Source organism: Palaemon carinicauda, chromosome 12 (genome assembly GCF_036898095.1).
Source record: "Palaemon carinicauda isolate YSFRI2023 chromosome 12, ASM3689809v2, whole genome shotgun sequence".
Taxonomy (NCBI): domain Eukaryota; kingdom Metazoa; phylum Arthropoda; class Malacostraca; order Decapoda; family Palaemonidae; genus Palaemon; species Palaemon carinicauda.
In genome coordinates, this window is record NC_090736.1 from 81,912,575 (window position 1) to 81,935,487 (window position 22,913).

The 22,913-nt window shown below is 37.5% G+C and overlaps 1 pseudogene; it reads right to left on the bottom strand.

Annotated features, from left to right (window-relative positions):
* Positions 1-3,737: 3,737 nt before the first annotated feature.
* Positions 3,738-12,725, bottom strand: LOC137650917 (alpha-crystallin B chain pseudogene; annotated as a pseudogene).
* Between the last annotated feature and the right edge of the window lie 10,188 nt (positions 12,726-22,913).

A 22,913-nucleotide genomic window follows, 5' to 3' on the forward strand; every position in this document is an offset into this window, starting at 1 on the left:
CCGACATCAAGCAAATAAAAGAAAAGGGGGACTTTTCCTATCTACATTCCTGCCAGCTTGACAAAGGACTCAACTGAGTTCGGCTGGTACTGCTAGAGTGCCACAGCCCAACCTACCCCGTTATCCACCACAGATGAAGCTTCATAACGCTGAATCCCCTACTGCTGCTACCTCCACAGTCATCCAAGGCGACCGGAGGAAGCAGCAGGGCATACCGAAACTGCATCACAATCGCTCGCCATTGGTTCCTATTTCTAGCATGCTCTCTTGCCTCTCTCACACCTATCCTCCTAACACCCAGAGCTTTCTTCACTCCATCCATCCACCCAAACCTTGGAAATACTCTTGTACTTCTCCCAACACTCTTGCATTCATCACCTTCGTTAGCAGACAGCCATTTTCCATTCTCTCAACATGGCCAAACCACTTCAGCACATTCATATCCACTCTAGCTGCTAACTAATTTCCTACACCCGTTTTCACCCTCACTATTTCGTTCCTAACCCTATCCACTCGAGATATACTAGCCATACTCCTTAGAAACTTCATCTCAAAACACATTTAATTTCTGTCTCTCCGTCACTTTCATTCCCCACAACTCGGATCCATACATCACAGTTGGTACAATCAATTCCTCATACAGAACTCTCTTTACATTCATGCCCAACCATCTATTCTTTACCACTACCTTCACTGCCCCCAACACCTTGCATCCTTCATTCACTCTCTGACGTGCATCTGCTTCCATTCCACCATTTGTTGCAGCAACAGACCCCTTGTACTTAAACTGATCCACCTCATCAAGTAACTCTCCATTCAACATGACATTTAACTTCACACCACCTTCCCTTCTCGTTCATCTCATAACCTTACTCTTACCTACCTTAACCCTCAACCTCCTTCTCTCACACACTCTTCCAAATTCTGTCACTAATCGGCCAAGCTTCTCTTCCGCGTCTGCAACCAGTAAAGTATCATCAGCAAACAACAACTGATTTACCTCCCAATCATGGTAATTCTCATTTACCAGTTTATATCCTTGTACAAGCAATCGAGCATTTACCTCTTTCACCACTCCATCAACATATAAGCTAAACAACCATAGCAACATCACAAATCTCTGTCTCAGCCCCACTCTCACCGGAAACCTATCGCTCGCTTGATTTCCTATCCTAACACACGGTTTACTACCTTTGTAGAAACTTTTTACTGCTTGCAACAATCTTCCACTAATTCCATATAACCTCATCACAATCCACATTGCTTCCCTATCCACTCTATCATACACTTTCTCCAGATCCATAAACGCAACATACACCTCCCTACCTTTTGCTTAATATTTCTCGCATATCTGCTTCACTGTAAAAATCTGATTCATACATCCACTACCTCTTCTAAAACCACCCTGTACTTCTAGAATTGCATTCTCTGTTTTATCCTTAATCCTAATCAGTACTCTACCATACACTTTTCCAACCACACTCAACAAACTAATGCCCCTTGAATTACAACACTCATGCACATCTCCCTTACCCTTATATAGTGGTACAATACAAGGCAAACTAATAGAGAGTGAAAATGGGCAGCGATCTATTAAAGAGAGATAATTGTCAGGGACTTCTAAAGAGAGAAAATGGCAGTAACTTTAATAGATAAAGATGACTGGGATTACTAAAGAGAAAAAGTTTTCAGTGACTACTAAGGACAGAAATTTGTCAGTGATTACTAAAGAGAGAAAATTGTCATTAACTACAAAAGAAAAAAAAATACCAGGGACTACTAAAGAGAAAGAAAATTGTCAGGGACTACTAAAGAGAGAAAAAAAAATCAGATTACATAAGAGAAAAAATTGTTAGTGACTACTAAAGAGAAAAAATAAGTGTCAGGGACTACTAAAGAGAAAAAAAAATTGTCAGGTACTACTAAAGAGAAAAAAAAATGTCTGACTATTAACAAGAAAATTTTTTTTTCGAAGGGGACTATTTTTTGCTATTCTGTTTCCATTTATCATTACAACTTATTCTTCACTTCTCCGCTTCTTTTCCGCATTTATGTTATTCGGACCCTTATATTTGCTGCTTCTGCTTTTCCATCATTGATTGAAGATTAAATTTTAGGATAATAATAATAATAATAATAATAATAATAATAATAATAATAATAATAATAATAATAATAATAATAATAATAATAATAATAATAATGATAATAATAATAATAATAATGACAACGGTGTTTAACATCATTTATACATTCAATTGTATTCATGGGGAAACTAAGGTCTGAGTTTGCCTGAGTTAATTCGCATTGCCAATTGAACTCAAAGTAATAGCGTAATCCTATTTCCGTTATATGGATTTGAGATCCTTCGTGAATATATATAGAATATATTTAAATGTATAATACGGTAATATTAAAGAGAATTGATTAGGATAATTATTTAAATAAAAAAAAAATATATCTAAAAAATTGTATACCGTAGATAAAATGTCCAAAATGTTGTAATAGATTACATGGCCCTCCCTGCAAGACACGTCCTCTTGCGGTATTGTAGCCCGTAAACCAAAATGTTGTTGATATCAATAAATGTGCGTAAAAGCTACCTCGTAGAATTCGACGTTTTAATTCCTCTCCTGACATTTTTAAGATTTTACTCTTGTACTTCTTTTACGATATTCATTCCCCTACAAGTCGGGGGTCTTTACTTGGGAATTGAAAAAACATATTTGTTATTTGTGTTTGTATTGCAAGAAAGAAATATCATACTTATTATTGGAGTCTGCTATATATATAGTTTCTTTTATGAAATATATAAAAAATATCTTCAATCTTGGAGCCATTTCCTCTTTAATATTTATAACTGGAAGATGCATAAATTCTGGCAAATGAAATAGCTATTGAAGGGCAAGTATATTTATTCATTATTTTTTTTTTATATATTTGATCTAGGAGGAATATAGATTCTCTTTTAAGCATTCTCTATTTATGCAATAGTTCTATTACTCATGAAAATTATCATCCAAATGGAACATTACACAGCTGTGGAAAGAACGAATATCCCTGAATTCGAACGAGTTTTAACTAAGCTCAATTTTTTACTCAATTCCAGCTAGTTCCGTAAGAGTTGAACTAGACTCATTGTGCTGATAAATCTTCTACTTAGATAATAATGATAATTGACCAGATACGGAAAGATTGAGAGATGAGACAAACCTATGAGCAGGCATTTGGCGCAACAGACCTTTCTGCAAGATCTTGCTGAACTCTATATAAGATATACATTAAAAAGGCGTGTGATCTCTATTATTTCCTCAGAGACAAGACCTATAAATATGCAGGGTAGGAACTTTGCAGGAAATCATTAATTACCCGGAAAAAACGTCACACTATTTTTCTAAAAAATAATCGTCTTTAATAACAGTATCGTTATTTACTATGTTAATAATGGTATTATTATTATTATTATTATTATTATTATAATTATTATTATTATTATTATTATTATTATTATTATTATTATTATTATTATTATTATGAAGCCACGCTGTTACCCTTACTGAAAAGGTGAAATTCTTTAAGCTAAATGGTCCCAATAAAAGAACAGATCCGTAAGGAACAAGAAACTAATAAAAATAGATAGTAAATGGATAATTATGAAAGCAGAGATAAATGACGAAAATGAATAACAGACAGGCGATGAAACTAATATTCAAAGTTATGTTTGTTTATTCTCTAAATCACCTGATGAAGTGTCTGAAGATCGAGCCGTGTTCGTCTTGTCGCATCTCGTGTTTGGCTTCGACTTCCACCACACCCTCGACCACCCGAACTTCGAGCTCTTTTGGGGTTATCTGCTGAACCTCCAGGCACAACTGACCGAACCAACAATTCCAAGAAATCTCAATTCATTTTACTTGGTTAGTTCCTATTTTTTTGCAGTTGTGGAATGGGTAAAAAACAAAAAGCCAAATCATGGGGGAAATTAATTACCCAAAAATTGTTTGATTAATGTTTATAATTTTACTAGTGTACCTGACCTGACAATTATAATAATAATAATAATAATAATAATAATAATAATAATAATAATAATAATAATAATAATAATCTTACCACAAACTTGTTCTTTTCTCCTGTAACTTGTGAGACTCCAGATCTCTCCTTGGGAGGGCGCCGACATCTGTTGTGTATCGATGTGGATGGCACGAAAACATCGTCAGCGGACATTCCGCTTCCGAAATAATGTCAGATGGAAAAAAAGAGCAACATTATGTGATGGATAAACATTCAACCTAATGTCGTAGATTTTTTCCTGGTTGCTGAACCAAGTGCATAGAAGTTATGGGTGACTGAACTATGAAATAACTTTAAAACAAAATAATATTTTCCTTCGACTTCATTAATTGAATAAAATGAAAATAAAAAAAAAAAGATAATTTTAAGTCATAAGCATAACAAAAACTGGTATCATCTATGCAAAAAAAAAAAAAGTAGATTCATCTCTAAGGTATTTAAATTTCTCTTAAAGTGTGAATATTTTCAGTCAAATTCTTTTTACAAACTAAATCTTATATCTCACATTTTAACAACAAACTGTATGAGTTAGCCAATGATAAACAAAGCTCTTAAAATTTAGAGCTTCCACCAACACCTGCACACAGGAGCTCATCCTATGTTTCAACTTAACCACATTTAATCCTCTCTCGTACAACAATATTTCAGGCATTCAGAAATACTGCATCAAAATATTTCATTTAGCAATATGATTTCCTATATCTATTATACAATTCTTATGCGGCAGATGGTAATTACATTGATCTGTTTCTTCATGATTACATAATTAGTAGATAGTACCCATCCCAGGGTTGGTAATATTTGCATATGTAATGCACACACTCACACACACACACACACACACACATATATATATATATATATATATATATATATATATATATATATATATATATATATATATATATATATATATATATATACACATATGTATATATATATATATATATATATATATATATATATACAAATAAATGTATATATATATATATATATATATATATATATATATATATATATATATATATATATATATATATATATATATATATATATATATATATTATATATAAGAATATATATATATATATATATATATATATATATATATATATATATATATATATATATATATATATATATATATATATATATATATATATATACAGGAAGGTTGGGGCATCTGGAACGCCGTAGGTTATAAATAGAACAACGTAAAAGTTAAATCATTTAAAAAAATTAACTAATAAAAAATATATATAATAAATTAAAAAGTGAAGAATGCTCAAGTTTGTAGCTATCTCTATGGAGCTAAAAACTGAGTGACGTTTTCGAGATAGGAAAGGAGGACGTCAATTATGTTATATATAGAACTGTGGAAGACGTCTGACCATTTAATGAAGGCACAAGCTGTTTGATTGTCAACGACTCCAAAACAGAGAGAGAATAGTCATTGGGCGCTTGGGTGACAATGCGAAAATCCTTATATGAAAATGCGGTTTTACATTTATTACAATGTTCTCGTATGTTAGAAAATTCTTTGGTTTTCAAAGTACATCCCGTACGGTGACTGACTCCGAGATGAGAATTGATTCTGACTTTGAGCAACCTCTTGGTGGCCCCCATGTATTTCCTGATCTTACATTTAGGTCCCGAGAAGCAGCTGAAGCTTTCTTGCAATATATCAATGGCCTACATCCTAATATAAATTTCTCAATTGAGCATGAACAAGACAACCAAGTTGCTTTTTTAGATGTTTTAATTACTAGGACAGAAAATGGTTTTAATACAAGCGTCTTTAGAAAAAAGACGTTCACAGGTCAAGGTACCAACTTCTATAGCAGTTGTTCCATGATATTTAAATTAAATAGTATTTCCACACTGTTACACCGTGCTTATACGTTATCCTCCAACTGGCATAACTTCCATAGCGAAATCCAGTTTTTACTTCAGTTTTTTAGAAACAATTCGTATCCTCCAGCCTTACTCTTGGAATATGTTAATAACTTTTTAAATGATAAATTTCAACCACGTCAACTTGTACCGAACGTGCCTAAATTATTAATGTATGCCTCTATACCTATAATTCAGTCTAACGCATTTAAGGTGCAAATACAGAAAGTCATTCAGAAAACTTTTCCGGCTATGAACCTTAAGTTGATAGAAAAAAATCCTAATACTCTGGGTTCTTTGTTCTCTCACAAAGATAAACTTCCGGCTTTGATGCGATCTTTGGTGGTATATTGCTTTACTTGCCCGAAATGTAAGATCGGGAAATACGTGGGAGCCACCAAAAGATTGCTCAAAGTCAGAATCGATTCTCATCTCGGAGTCAGTCACCGTACGGGATGTACTTTGAAAACCAAAGAAAATTTTCTAACATACGAGAACATTGTAATAAATGTAAAAAAGCATTTTCATATAAGGATTTTCGCATTGTCACCCAAGCGCCCAATGACTATTCTCTCTCTGTTTTGGAGTCGTTGACAATCAAACAGCTTGTGTCTTCATTAAATGGTCAGACGTCTTCCACAGTTCTATATATAACATAGTTGACGTCCTCCTTTCCTATCTCGAAATCATCACTCAGTTTTTTTGACCCATAGAGATAGGTAAAACTTGAGTATTCTTCACTTTTCAATTCTATATATATATTTTTAATTAGTTAAATTTTTTAAATGATTTAACTTTTACGTTGTTCTATTTATATAAACATTGATACTGAGTCTTTTTTAATTTGTATATTTTGTATATTTTACAGACATGATGATGAGACCCAAAGTCTCGAAAATCAGGAAAATAAATGTATGATGCTACGCTGGCTTTTCTCCATCCTAATCATACTATATATATATATATATATATATATATATATATATATATATATATATATATATATATATATATATATATATATATATATATATTCATATATATATTATATATACATATATATACATATATATATATATATATATAAATATATATATATATATATATATATATATATATTCATATTTATATATATATATATATATATATATATATATATATATATATATATATATATATATATATATATATATATATATATATATATATATAGATATATATATATATATATATATATATATATATATATATATATATATATATATATCTATATATATATATATATATATATATATATATATATATATATATATATATATATATATATATATATATATATAGATATATATATATATATATATATATATATATATATATATATATATATATATATATATATATATCTATATATATATATATATATATATATATATATATATATATATATATATATATATATATATATATATATATATATCTATATATATATATATATATATATATATATATATATATATATATATATATATATATATATATATATATATATATATTTACCACAACGAGAAATATATTAAGTGAATCATGACCGGTTTTGTCTGCTTCTATTTATCAAATATTTATTTTAATGCTATTACTGTTCTTGAAAAAAAAATTATTTAAATTGTTAATTTTTCTTATTGCAGTCTATTTATTTCCTTGTTTCCTTATATCCTTGTGGAGGATTTATTTTTGGCTTTATTTTAATTTTTGTTTTTTGCCAAATCCTGAGAGAGAGAGAGAGAGAGAGAGAGAGAGAGAGAGAGAGAGAGAGAGAGGTAGTTAGCGAATGATTGTTTGTAGTGGGAAAGACTGTCGGTATATTTGAGGTTGTTTGTTTACATTTTTTAGTCAGGTTACGACAGTGGTGAATGTTTCGGAGCGAATGCTTTTTTGATTTGACTGCAGCAAGAGGCAGTAGTGAGTGCTGGATTTACGATTCGAATATCATTTATTACCACCGTGGATGTGAGGGTTTATATTCTAAGTAAGTACAGTTTTGTTTATCTTTGCTTGTCGTGATCGTGAATGATAGGAACAATTTATTATTTATCATTGATTATAGTGCGATAGTTCAGTTAGCTAGGAGTATTCGTAAGTGTTTTTCTTTTTTTTATTTTGGCAGGCCGTGATTCCTCCTTTGGAGAGTTACTTTTTGAAAGTGGATTTACTGTTGATGACCTGCCCAGTAACTGATTTTGTTTGGACTGTTTTATTGGATTGCTGAACTGTTGATGACCTAGGCCTGTGAATTGAGATTGCTGATAATGATGATGTTTATGATGATGATGATGGTGATGATGATTATGATTATAACGACCACCCTAATCAACGAGGCAGTTATGGCAAATTGCCACCCAGCGGACTGTTGACCACAGAGCTGTGTTAGTGTGTACTGTGCCGTAAAGACAGTTCGGCTTTCTGTGAACGAGTGTTGGTCTCGTAAGATTATATATAAAACTTATCTATTTTTGGTGTTGGTGGTGTGCGGTTATTGTTAAGTTTTGATAGTTTTTTTTTGGTTTATATGAACGGTGTTTTGGTTATTATATATATAGTCTTAAGTTTTGATTAGTTTTAAGTGTTTATATTGATCGCGGATAGTTTATGATTTATTTTAGTTTGTAAGGTAATATAGCTTTAAGGTTTTGCTTTGTTTCAATTCTCCTTCTGTCTAAGAGTCCGGTTGATAAAGTAAGGGGAAAGTTTGTGTTGTGGGACAATTGTCAGTTAGAGTGATTCAAGGGTGTGGGGGTTGTCTTGCAACATCCCGCCACATTATTTTGGCGCCCGAACAGGGACTGAAGAGGTGGGATAGGAAGCCGGACTGTTGGACGAAGGACGGAATTAGGATTAAGGTTGATGAAAAATGGAGGAGCAATTAAGGGTTTTGAAGGAGGAATTGCGGCTGAGTAAGGAGCGTGAGGAGAGGTTGCTAGTAGAGAATGAGAGATTGAACTGGGAGAATGAGGCGAAGCAGAAGGAGCTTAGGGAGTTGAAGGGAACTGTAGAGAGAGTGGAAGAATGTGTTGCGATGAGGATGAAAGAGAATGAGGAATGAATGGAGAACCGATTGGAAGTTATGATGGGGCAAGTCATGGGGATGATGAAAACTATAATGGGTGAAGTTGCAGTCGGAGGAGTGTCCTCAGCTTCGGGTAATGGGTTGATAGCGGATGAGAAGGCTAAGGTTAGTGATAATGGGAAAGGAAGTAATAGTGATAGTAATAGTAATAGTGATAGTGAGATTGAAGATAAGGGAATAAGGCATAGTAAGGATGAACAGAAATGTGATAGGAATCATGAGAAGAAAGGTAAAAGTGGTGTGAAGGAAGAGAAGAAAAAGTATCAGGCTGATAGCAAGGACGATCGTGAATGGGTGAAAGTGGCGAGTAAGAAAAGGGCTAGGAAGAGTATGATCAAGGATAGGAGTATGACTGTGGAATTATATTCCTTATATTCTAGCGAGGAAGTAGGAAACAAGAAGGAAGGTAGCAGTGATGATAGCAGTGAGAATGAACGTGATGTGTGTAAGACTGTGTTTATGAGAGAGGTACCTCGGTGTGAGAGGTTCAATGAGCATAGTAGTAGGGATGTATACGAGTTTTTCAAGGAGTATGAGAGGTATTGTCAGGATAAGTATGGTGATAGTAAAAGAGTTTGGGCTAGGGAGTTAGGAGAATATTTGACTGGGTATTTGTTGACGATGTATGGAGTGATAATGAGTGTAGGTGACGTTGATTATGAAAGTGTGAAAAAGAGAATAATTGAGCAGGTAAAACGTATGAAAGGGAGTGTTAAGTATAAGCGTAAGAATGATTTTGATATAGCACGGATGAATGCAGGAGAAGCGATATCGATGTATGTATGTAGGTTGGAAACTTTAGCTAGGAGGAAGTATGGGATGAAGGTATAAATGAGAGTAAGGAGTTAATGAAGAAGTTTTTGACTACTGTACCCGAGAATGTTGCTGAGTTTGTTAATTTGAAACGGAAGGAAAACATGAGGTGGACGAGAGAAAGATTGACATGGGATGATATTTTAGAGATAGTTGAGGATTACGAGTTGGATAGATGTATGAAAGAAAGTAAATCTGTGAGTGTAAGAACTGGAATGTAGGAAAGTGTTCCAGAATTTGTTAGTTTTAGAGATGCTGTTATGAGAGGACCGATGAGGGTAGCTGATAGTGTAGTAGATAGGAGTGTTAGGGCGAGTAATATGGGAATACCTGTAAGGACAAATGAAGGGTTTAGGCAAGGGAATCAGGTTTGGAGGGATAGGAGTGCTAGTGCGCCGCAAGGTAGGTCAGGTAGTTGTATCCGTGAAGAGAAGTGTTATAGATGTGGGAAAGTAGGAAATAAGAAGAATGAATGTAGATGGGCTCTAGGTGCTTGTTTTGGATGTGGTGAAGTAGGGCATAGAATTAGCGAGTGCAAGAAAGAGAAAGGGGTAAAATGTTATCGGTGTGGTTTGACTGGGCACAGAGCGACTGGATGCCGGAGTAATCGTATGAATGTGATTTGTGTTAATTGTGGTAAGGATGGTCATTATGCTAGAATGTGCAAGGAGCCGCAGGGTAAGTGTACCGAGTGTGGTGCAGATGGGCATGTAGCTAGAGTATGTAGGAGGAAGGGATCAAGTCAGCCAGGATGTCCGGGAAACTAGAGTGTGAGAGGGCTCAGCTGGGTGAGTCCTCCTGTGTGTGTGGAAGGAATAGGATCAATGTTTGTGAAAATGGGATGAATAATTGGTTGGAAAGGAACAAGTATGAATCTAGTATGCATGAGAAATTAGGTCAAGAAGGTAAACAGTTGGTGTTAGTAGAATATATGAAAAGGAAGAATACGAGAGCTTTAAGTAAGGATGAAAGAAGGAGAAATTTTATAAGTAAAAGTGAGAATAGTAATAAGTATGACAAGAGTGTAAATGTACAAGTGTGTAAGGAGGATAAATGTGTTAATACAGAGGAATCATGGCTGAGTATGAATGATACCTATAGTGCGTGTGGCTTTTCCTTAGGTGATGTAAAAGAAAGCATGACGAATGCGAGAGTGAGAGATAGGAGAATGATTAGTAGTATGAATGAATCTTTTGCTAAAGTTGAGAATGTTCTTGATGAAATGGATGAACTGTTTACAGAAATGAGTGTAATTATAGGGCCAAACGAGAACGAGGTAGATATGATTGTACATGATATATTAGATGATAGGGATTTAGATAGGAATAGTGTTAATGTAGCGAATGATTGTGATAAGGAAGACGTGAATGAGAGAGTATATGGGGGCCCAGTTACTCGGAGTAGAGGTCCCGTTCCCGACTGCGACTGGGTTATGAAAAAAATAATGCAAGTGTTGTGTGAAAAGGATTTGGCAAAGTAAGGGGGGAGAAATGTGGAGGATTTATTTTTGGCTTTATTTTAATTTTTTTTTTTTGCCAAATCCTGAGAGAGAGAGAGAGAGAGAGAGAGAGAGAGAGAGAGAGAGAGAGAGAGAGAGAGAGGTAGTTAGCGAATGATTGTTTGTAGTGGGAAAGACTGTCGGTATATTTGAGGTTGTTTGTTTACATTTTTTAGTTAGGTTACGACAGTGGTGAATGTTTCAGAGCGAATGCTTTTTTGATTTGACTGCAGCAAGAGGCAGTAGTGAGTGCTGGATTTACGATTTGACTATTATTTATTACCACCGTGGAAGTGAGGGTTTATATTCTAAGTAAGTACAGTTTTGTTTATCTTTGCTTGTCGTGATCGTGAATGATAGGAACAATTTATTATTTATCATTGATTATAGTGCGATAGTTCAGTTAGCTAGGAGTATTCGTAAGTGTTTTTCTTTTTTTTATTTTGGCAGGCCGTGATTCCTCCTTTGGAGAGTTACTTTTTGAAAGTGGATTTACGGTTTTATTGGATTGCTGAACTGTTGATGACCTAGGCCTGTGAATTGAGATTGCTGATAATGATGATGTTTATGATGATGATGATGGTGATGATGATTATGATTATAACGACCACCCCAATCACCGAGTCAGTTATGGCAAATTGCCACCCAGCGGACTGTTGATCACAGAGCTGTGTTAGTGTGTACTGTGCAGTAAAGACAGTTCGGCTTTCTGTGAACGAGTGTTGGTCTCGTAAGATTATATATACACATATCTATTTTTGGTGTTGGTGGTGTGCGGTTAATGTTAAGTTTTGATAGTTTTTTTTGGTTTATATGAATGGTGTTTTGGTTATTATATATATAGTATTAAGTTTTGATTAGTTTTAAGTGTTTATTTTGATTGCGGATTGTTTATGATTTATTTTAGTTTGTAAGGTAATATAGCTTTAAGGTTATGTTTTGTTTCAATTTTCCTTCTGTCCAAGTTCCGGTTGATAATGTAAGGGGAAAGTTTGTGTTGTGGGACAATTGTCAGTTAAGGTGATTCAAGGGTATGGGGGTTGTTTTGCAACATCCCGCCACATCCTTTCCTCACTGGGTTATATTTCCCTGATGGAGTCCTTTGGCTTTTAGCATACTGCTTTATCAGCAAGAGTTGTAGCTTAGCTAATAATAATAATAATAATAATAATAATAATAATAATAATAATAATAATAATAATAATAATTGTGGGATATCAATCGACTCACCTGATCGAATAGTTTAGACGGACGATCGAAACGAGAGTCTCGTCTGTCACCAATAATATCTGGGTCTCCCATAAACTCTTGGAAGAACGGTATTTAGATAGGTATGCAGACACACACGCACATACACAGACTAATTCAACCCTTCCTGGCCCCTCTCCTAATTTCTGATTGGTTGCCTTTCAGTGTGACAGGAATATATATATATATATATATATATATATATATATATATATATATATATATATATATATATATATGTGTGTGTATAAATATATATATATATATATATATATATATATATATATATATATATATATATATATATATATATATATATATATATATATATATATATATATATATATTTCACACTGAAAGGCAACTATGACGGGCCGAGGGAAGGTTGTGAACTCAAAGGCAGAATGCAATCAACTGAGTTATAATATTATAGAACACTTTCCTTTATATACAAAACCTCAAGGCAACAGGACATAACATGTTTACAAGACAGACAATGTCACAGAGGAAAACCGGAGACGTGACTTTTCATGTTCGTTCTAGTGCGAGGGAAGAGCGCGGTTACAAGCATAATATATACAAAAGGAAGTATGTACAATTGTGTGACACACAGTTGGTACATGGCTCCCCCCTAAAGATGACATACTGTACATGTTAAATAGGGCGCCCTGATCTAGAGAGGCGAACTGTAGGCGGGTCATCTGGCAGAAGATAAGCAGGTTTTAGACGATCAATGGAGACCCAGTCTTCTTTGCCCCGAATGTTTAGGAGGAATGCTTTCGGACTGCGTCGGATCTCAAGGAAAGGGCCCGTGTAAGGGGGCGTTAGTGGTGGCTTGCTGGTGTCGTTGCGCAGGAAGACGTGCGTTGCAGAGTGCCAGTCCGTTGGTATGTGATGCTTCACTGGGGGCTTGTAAGTCTGGCGGCACGGAGTAAATTTTCCCACGACGTGACGTATGCGCTGGAGATCATCGGAGGAGGTTGTAGAAGGAAAAAATTCGGCAGGGACCACCAACGGGTCGCCATACACCATTTCAGCTGCCGAGACGTCGAGGGCGTCTTTAGGAGTGGTCCTTAGTCCCAGGAGGACCCAGGGAAGCTGAGTAAACCAGTTGCAATCCTTGCAGCGGGACATCAAAGCTGCTTTGAGGGTGCGATGAAAACGTTCAACCATTCCATTTGCAGCGGGGTTGTAGGCCGTTGTCTGATGTAGGGTGATGCCCAGGAGATTCGCTAATGATGTCCACAATTGAGAGGTGAAAGTGGTTCCCCTGTCAGAAGTAATATGCTCAGGGATACTGAATCTTCAAATCCATCCAGAGAGTAAGGCTGATTTACATGAGGCGGACGTTGCAGTTTCCATGGATATGGCTTCAGGCCAACGAGTGGAGCGGTCGATGACGGTAAACAGGTAACGATGTCCTTGTGATGTGGGTAGGGGGCCTACAACGTCAACGTGAATGTGTGCGAATTGACGCTGATGTTAAGGAAAGGTTCCCACTCCGGAATCCGTGTGTCGATGTACTTTGGAAGTTTGGCAAGAAGTACATGCGCGGACCCAATCCTTAGCATCCTTAGAAATGCCGTGCCAAATGAACTTTGCCTTCAGCGGCTCTGCAGTAGAACGGCACAAGGGATGTGAAAGGCCGTGAATGAAATCAAACACCTGTCGGCGCATGGGAGCAGGAATCCAAGGTCGCGGTCTACCAGTACTGATGTCACAGAGGAGGGTGGTGTTGGAGTCTTCGAGGGGAAAGTCTTCCCAACGGAGGGACGTGCAGGATGTCCTACAAGCTTGATGCTCTGGATCCTGTCGTTGGACTGCAGCCAGGGCGTTGTAATCCAATCCCAGTTGAACGGCAGCCAACGTGTTTCTTGACAGGGCATCGGCAACGGGATTCATTTTCCCAGGGACGTATTGGAGGGTACAATTGTATTCAGCCACGGCGGAGAGATGTCGGCGTTGACGGGCGGACCAGGCGTCAGACTGTCTAGTGAAGGCGTGCACCAGAGGCATGTGGTCTGTGCGAATGACGAAGGGCGTACCTTCTAAGAAATGGCGAAAGTGACGGAGAGCCAAGTGCACCGCCAGCAATTCTCGATCGAAGGTAGAATAACCCGATTCTGCCTTGGACAGTTTTCTGTTGAAGAAGGCCAATGGGCGGGGTAAGCCTTTGACCACCTGCTCGAGTACTGCACAAATAGCGACGTCGCTGGCATCGGTGGAGAGAAGGAGAGGGGCGTGTGGGATAGGAAAAGTGAGAGCCGCAGCAGTTTATTGGGCCTTCTTTGCATTGCAGAAGGCTGCTTCTTGAAGGGGACCCCACTTCAGGTCCTTTGGCTTGCCCTTGAGGGAGGCGAAGAGGGGAGCAAGAGTGGCGGCAATGGCTGGCAGAAAACGGTGATAATAGTTGATCATGCCCAAGAATTCCTGCAGAGCTTTGACGGTCGAGGGCGCAGGGAAGTTCTGAACGGCTGCTACCTTCTCAGGGAGGGGATGGACTCCTTCAGGAGTGATACGGTGCCCTAAGAACGACACTTCGTTGGCGCCAAAGGTACACTTGTCGTACCTGACTACAAGACTAATTTGTTGCAGGCGGTCGAGCACGATGCGCAGGTGACGGAGGTGTTCCTCTTTCGAGGAGGAGAACACAAGTATGTCGTCCACATAACATACACAGAAAGGGAGGTCCCCTAAGATGCCATCCATGAGACGTTGAAACGTTGCCCCAGCATTACGAAGGCCAAAACAGGAGTAATTGAAGGTGTATGTACCAAACGGAGTGGTGATGGCGGTCTTGGGGATGTCTTCTGGGTTCATAGGCACCTGATAATACCCCTTCAGGAGGTCGAGCGTAGAGAAAACCTTCGCTTTGTGCAGGTAGGAGGTCATGTCGGCAATGTTTGGGAGGGGGTAGTGATCCGGTTCTGTTTGCATGTTCAAGCGCCTGTAATCCCTGCACGGACGGAGGGAGCCGTCTTTCTTCAGAACGATGTGTAAGGGTGACGACCATGGGCTGGAGGCCTTTTGGCAAAGGCCCATTTCCTCCATTTCGGCGAATGTCTGTTTGGCGGCTGCCAATCATTCCGGTGACAGACGTCTGAATTTTGCGAAGACTGGGTATCCCGTCGTCTTGATATGATGATAAATACCATGCTTGGCAGGAACCGTGGGCGTTTGGCGAAGTTCTGGACGGAAAACTTCCGGGTACGACGTGAGGAGGTGGGCGTAGTCATCCGTGGGTGCGCTGATGTGGAGAGTGAGGTTTGAGGGGGCGGGTTGAAGAGGTGTCGACAAGTACGAGTCTGCGTTAACCAATCTTCGGTGGGCGACATCGACCAGAAGGTGTAAATGAGAGAGGAAATTCGCACCGAGGATTGGCATTATGATGTCAGCAACGAGAAACTTCCATTTGAATTTACCGTTTCCGAACGATAATGTGAGGTTCTCGTAACCGTAGGTGGGTATCGCAGATCCGTTGGCAGCTACCAAGCGGACGTCGGCAGATGTAGAGACTACGTCGTGCCTTGAAGAGTTTCCTTGGCAAAAGAGAACAACAAGCACCCGTGTCTATCAAAAATCGCACGCCCGTTCCTGCATCCTGTAAAAAAAAAAAGTTTACAAACACGGGAGGCCACCGCCACAAGCGATGGCCTACTTACATATTTTTTGGCCACTGATAATCCTTGGCACATTTTTTCGCGGTTGCCCCGAATCTGAAGTGGTAGTAGCAAAACTGCGACAGATGGGAGGTAGTAAGTGGCTGTAGAAGTCGTTCGTTGGGGCGCGAGCGATTGGTGGGTGGTGGGCGGCTTTGTCGCCGCTTCGGCACGTCATGGGGTAGGCGTGTATGTCCTATGGCATTCATGTCAGCTTCGGTTGACGTTGAATAGGCATCCTCGTCGTCAGGGGTGGAGGCGTTGATGGAGGTCTTGAAGTGGCTGTCTATAAGGGCGTCGGCTTTGGTCATCAAGTCCTTTATGGGTAAACTATCGACATCGGGTATGGCTGCGCGTACAGGTTCGGGTAAACGGCGTATCCAAAGGGCACGAAGTAGGTTCACCTCACGAGGAGAGCCGTCTGCGGCAGGTTGAAGGCGAGCGATACTGGTCATTTCCCTGAGGGCAAGCGAAGCCCTTTGGTCCCCCAACTGTTGTTGCGAGAGCTGAAAAAGCTTTGCTATACGGGCGGCTGGCGACGGCGAGTACTGCTGCAGAAGGTATGTTTTGAGGGCGTCATACGCTATTGGGGTGTCTCCTTGTTCACAAAGCCAGTCGGATATTTCTGGGAAGGTGTCCTCGGGTATCGCCGCGAGAACATAATCCGTTTTGGTGGTTGAGCTAGTCACGCCCCTGATACGAAACTGGACTTCTGTGCGCTGAAACCAAGCAAACGCCTCTCCGCTGGCAAACGATGAAAGTTTGAATGGAGCGGCCGCAGCACCAACTGCCGTAGAGTCCGCCATAGTACTACCAACGATGAAGGGCGAGGGGGTGGGGGTGGAAGGCGGTGGGAGCGAGTCGACATCCGGGGTCACCAATGTGACGGGCCGAGAGAAGGTTGTGAACTCAAAGGCAGGATGCAATCAACTGAGTTATAATATTATAGAACACTCTCCTTTATATACAAAACCTCAAGGCAACAGGACATAACATGTTTACAAGACAGACAATGTCACAGAGGAAAACCGGAGACGTGAATTTTCATGTTCGTTTTAGTGCGAGGGAAGAGCGCAGGTACAAGCATAATATATACAAAAGGAATTATGTACAATTGTGTGACACACGGTTGGTACACAACCAATCAGAAATTAGGAGAGGGGCCGGGAAGGGTTGAATTAGTCTGTGTATGTGCGTGTGTGCGCGTGTGTCTGCATATCTAAATACCGTTCTTCCAAGAGTTTATGGGAGACCTAGATATTATTGGTGACAGACGAGACTCCAGTTTCGATCGTCCGTCTAAACTATTCGATCAGGTGAGTCGATTGATATCCCGCAATTATTATTATTATTATTATTATTGGTAGGTAGTAGGTTGGCGTGGGCACCAACTGCCCGTTGAGATACTACCGCTAGAGAGTTATGGGGTCCTTTGACTGGCCAGACAGTACTACATAGGGACTTCTCTTTGGTTACGGTTCTTTCCCTTTGCCTACAAAGACACCGAATAGTCTGGCCTATTCTTTACAAATTCTCCTCTGTCCGCATACACCTGACAACACTGAGATTGCCAAAATATTCATCTTCAACCAAGGGGTTAACTACTGCTCTGTAATTGTTCAGTGGCTACTTTCCTCTTGGTAAGGGTAGAAGAGACTCTTCAGCTATGGTAAGCAGCTCTTCTAGGAGAAGGACACTCCAAAATCAAACCATTTTTCTCTAGTCTTGGGCAGTGCCATAACCTCTGTACCATGGTCTTCCACTGTCTTTGGTTAGAGTTTTCGTGCTTGAGGGTACACTCGGGCACGCTTCTATCTAGTTTCCATTCCTCTTGGTTTGTTAAAGTTTTTTTTATAGTTTTTATAGGATATATTTTTTTTAATGTTACTATACTTAAAATATATTACTTTTCTTTATTTCCTATCCTCACTGGGCTATTTTCCCTGTTGGGGCCCCTGGGCTTATAGCATCCTGCTTTTCCAACTAGGGTCGTAGCTTAGCATTTAATAATATATATATATATATATATATATATATATATATATATATATATATATATATATATATATATATATATATATATATATTCTTGCTCTTTATTATGAACGATAAATTAGTAGCATTAAGTCTTGTATTAGAATAGCTGTAATGTTTATATTTTTAAAATTCCTGTCTTTTATGCAAAAGGATCGACAGTCCTATTGGAACACAAATATGAAACAAACGAACGGGGCCCATTAATATTTCTTTGTTGATATATTTTTACATTAAGGGATTATTTTAGCACTTCAGAGGTACGAATGAAAGAGTAAAGCATAGAATGTGACTTTCAAAATGATAGTTGATACAGACATTCAATAATTACAGCAATAGAAGTCAAAATATGTCTTCAAAGGCGCAAGTTGAGTTTTTGGCCCAACCAAAGGGAGTGGTGCCAGCACTTTTCTACTTTTGCACTGGTTATAACAACTGCGTCTATTTCTTTTTAGTAAAGACAGGATCCAATAGATTAACAGTTATATATCTGCAGAGAATCAACTAGAAAACTATAATTCAAAATATATTTCTTGATTGGTGCAAGATTTAAAGGGCGATGACGTCATAACGGAAAATCTTCACATCTAAAATTCTGAAACTCGACCTGCTCGCCAACAGCGCACCAGACATCCGCATACCGCTCACACAGGCCTACCTTTCACGAAGCCTTTTGTTTAAAATTAATTATATTCCTCCAAAATCACTCCAAAATTTTCCTTCATCGTTCTTTGATCATTTTACAATCGACGCCAAGTTTCCTCTCATCTTTCTTCACAACTCGCTGCCAATCAGTTGTTTGTCTCTCCCAGCAACACAGAATTTTTGCTGAAGTAATCACCCGGTCTTTCTTTATTTCTATTTTCTGTTAATATCTACTATATTCTTCTTTGTCAGTAATTATATAACTTCACTCCTTTCTTGTCACTGTTATCCTTTTCAACATACGGTTTCGGTATTTTGGTAACTTCAATTCTTTACGATATCGTACACATTGGCATTAATTTTACTAGTTTATAATATTAAACACTAAAACTCAATGCCTACTGTTCTTTTTATCAAGATACTCTTCCTGCTTCAGTCACACTAAACTTTTAGTTGCATTTCTCGCTAGTCTGGACTTTATAAGACACTTAACATATAAGGAGACATTGCCCTCGTTATTCGTGTATTTTCTTACTCATACCATTCCATGGCGATGAATTCCTCAGAGAAGTTGATTTACAGGCCGATCATGAATGACAGACGCCACTAACAGTGACATTGCCCTAGCTGCAGGTCAATGCCTTATAGACTGACCATATATATATATATATATATATATATATATATATATATATATATATATATATATATATATATATATGTATATATATATATATATATATATATATATATATATATATATATATATATATATATATATATATATATATATATATATCCAGTGCGCAAGTCCCTTCTCCAACCAAGCTAGGACAAGGGAGAGCTAGACAATGGCTGCTGATGACTCAGCAGGTAGACCTATAGACTCAACCCAAAACCCCCAATCATTAGCTCAGTAGATGGTGATGTTGCAGGCACTACAAGAAACTGTTAAGCTTGAGCATTTTCCCCCGTGTGGATTTTTGATGGGAGACAAAAGAAAAGTGGATAAGATTCGGCTGTAACAGGTGCTACCACAAGAAGTGTGTTTATAAGGGCAAACATCATTAATGAAGATATAACAAGCAAGGAATGGATTTGTCCGCTCTGTGTAGATAAAGCCATCATGGCCAAGAATGCTATATTGAAAATGGAGGAGGGATTGAGTATGAAAGATCTTTATATAAACGTACATGAAGAGAAAATCACTGAATTAGAACACAGAATTGCGGAACTCGCTGCGGACGGGGCACATTCCACCCAGACCAATGATCTCAAGAAGAAAGTTAATATTCTATCGATGAATATGAAATTAATTAAGTTAACACTTCAAACATTGATGACCCAAAACGAGAGAAAATGACATATGCTGACAGAGTTAAGGAAAATAATCTGCTAGTAATTAAATCGACTTAAGCATCAGCTAAAAGCACAGGCAGAAAAAATGTGGTCGAACGTGCACTTGAAGACATTCCAATTCTTAATACGACATCAACTTCATATGGAAATGTTTTTGTAAAATTTGCTGACGAAACGATCTGAGAGGAAGCATCAAACAAGATTCAAACCATTGTTGCCGACACCAAGACGAGGAAATTTGGAAAACTAAAACATAAAATAATGTTATGCACTGTATACAGTGATGAAGATGAAGTATTAAATGTTTGATTCAAAGAAATTGTTGTGTGGACCATATCCAGAACATAGAGTAGAAAATGAGTCTGGTATTCAAGAAAATCACTACAGGTGGAGTAACCCACTACTTGTTAAAATTTGACTCGGAAGTTCGGAGGGCTATTTATGATAATGGTGTTGCGATGGGATACTTATAACATTCGTGATGGGTATCATGTGATCACCTACTACCACTGTCAGAGGTATGGACATTTTGAAAAAGATTGCAAGTTTAAGATTGATGACAAATTCTGCAGGAAATGTTCAGAAAAACATTCCACCAAAGGTTGTAATTCACAGCATGAAAAATGAATAAACTGCACTAAATTAGGCAAACCAAATGACCATACAGTGAATTCAAGTAATTGCAAAGTTTATGACTTGAAATTGAAAAGGCTAGCAGAAATTACTGATCATGGATATTAAGGATGTCATAAACTGTGGCTAGGTGCAGTTAGAATCAAAAGAACGCTGACACTCGGGAGATATCTTTCGTCAAATGTCGTTATTGTTCCCATGACAAAAAAGACAAGGTATTGCTCTTCTTACTACTTCCACGAAAAGGGCGGAGTAGTAAAGGGCTTTCTTAGTTAGCAAAAGCATAAAAAAGTTACAAATTGAGTTGCCATATTTCAATTCTTTATTATCATTTGACGTCTCAACTATCCACTGGAAATACAAAACACACACATTATATATACAATTACTATTTTTTCGTAGGAGGGCAGGGTCAGGGGGGGGGGGAGCTGGGGGGGGGGTAGTCTCCTCTCCAAAACCCCTTGGCCCAGCCAGTCCGGCACTGAGGAAATAAGGAAGTCAGTTCTGTTTTGGGGAGTGTGGAGAGAAGTTAAATGAGTAATCTTGATACAGCCTGTAAGATAGTGTATCATTTCCTAAATATTATTTGATAACTGTTAGTGTTCTAGCAAATATTTTTAACTGTATTCATTATTGGTTGATTTGTAAACGATAGCAGCAGTAGAATAAATTGGTTGTTGTTGTTGAAAGTTTGATAAGTAACGAAATTCAATTATCATCATTGCATAATAGATAATCAGTGATGGATACCATATATACTGATGACTTTATAACACCTTGAATATAATAATTTATTACTTCATATCGAAATTAGGTGGAAGTAAATGAGGACGCTATTACATTCTGGCAAAGGTTATAAAAGATTTGTTTTATTGACAAATCATATAAAACAAACAATCTTTTTAGTCTCAGAATGACGTAATTTTCCGAAATTTTGTCATTAAGCTATGATATACCTATTTTCCCAAAATGTATTCTCCTATAAATTGTCTGCCAAAGACATTTTACAGATGGCATAAGCAAAAAATTATTCCCCAAGCTAATACCGTGATTGCAAGTTATCAATGATTATATAATTGCCAGTATCTTTTTCTTGAGAAATTACATTGCCCAGAGATCAAACTGACTTCTTATCAATTTCATGCCGAACGTTCGCTCAGTCTTGATTCAAATAAGCTTAACTCTGTATGATAAAGGCCCTATTTACAGTGATCATGTGCCCGAATTAGCACAACTATGTTGTGTTGGATGTGGGCTCTGTACCGGGTGAATTACTCTAGGTATATGGCCGCTTAGCAAGCGAAAAACACATCACTATCCGTGAAGCTCTAGTTCGGAGCATTCGAACAATAGCCTTTCATACCAGCTCCTCCGCCTATCATGATAGTAGTTGAACCATAATTTCTACAGCTGATTCAGTAAGCGGGAAAGGGAAAAACCAAATATTAAAATATCTTGAAAATAAATGTTTGATTGTCCTTTTAATCACTAAATCACACAGCTGAGGAGCGATATTCTTGGATTCCTAGATATTTTCTCTCATTCTTCAGATTTTATTTTCTGAGCTTCTTCCTCTATCCCCTGGTATATCTTGTTAGGTATTTATTCTTTTTACATTTTTGTTCCCCTATTTCATTTTTTATTATTTGTGGTCCTTTCTTTCATTCTTTAATCATATATTCATCAAAAATTCTCATTATTTTCAAAATGAATGGCCTTTTCCTCCGGTGCTCGTCTTAGACAGTCAATACTAGTCCCTAGCATCTCACTATCCCTCCAGAAAAGAAATCTCTCACAAGCGGCAGAATGAAACACCTTCACAGAACCATTCCAGCCTGGAACTATTTGATATTTGCGTGAAGCCAAGGCAAGATATTCATGAACTGGATTCAGAGATAGGGCATTTGGAGTACTGGATTCCATTTCCTGTACT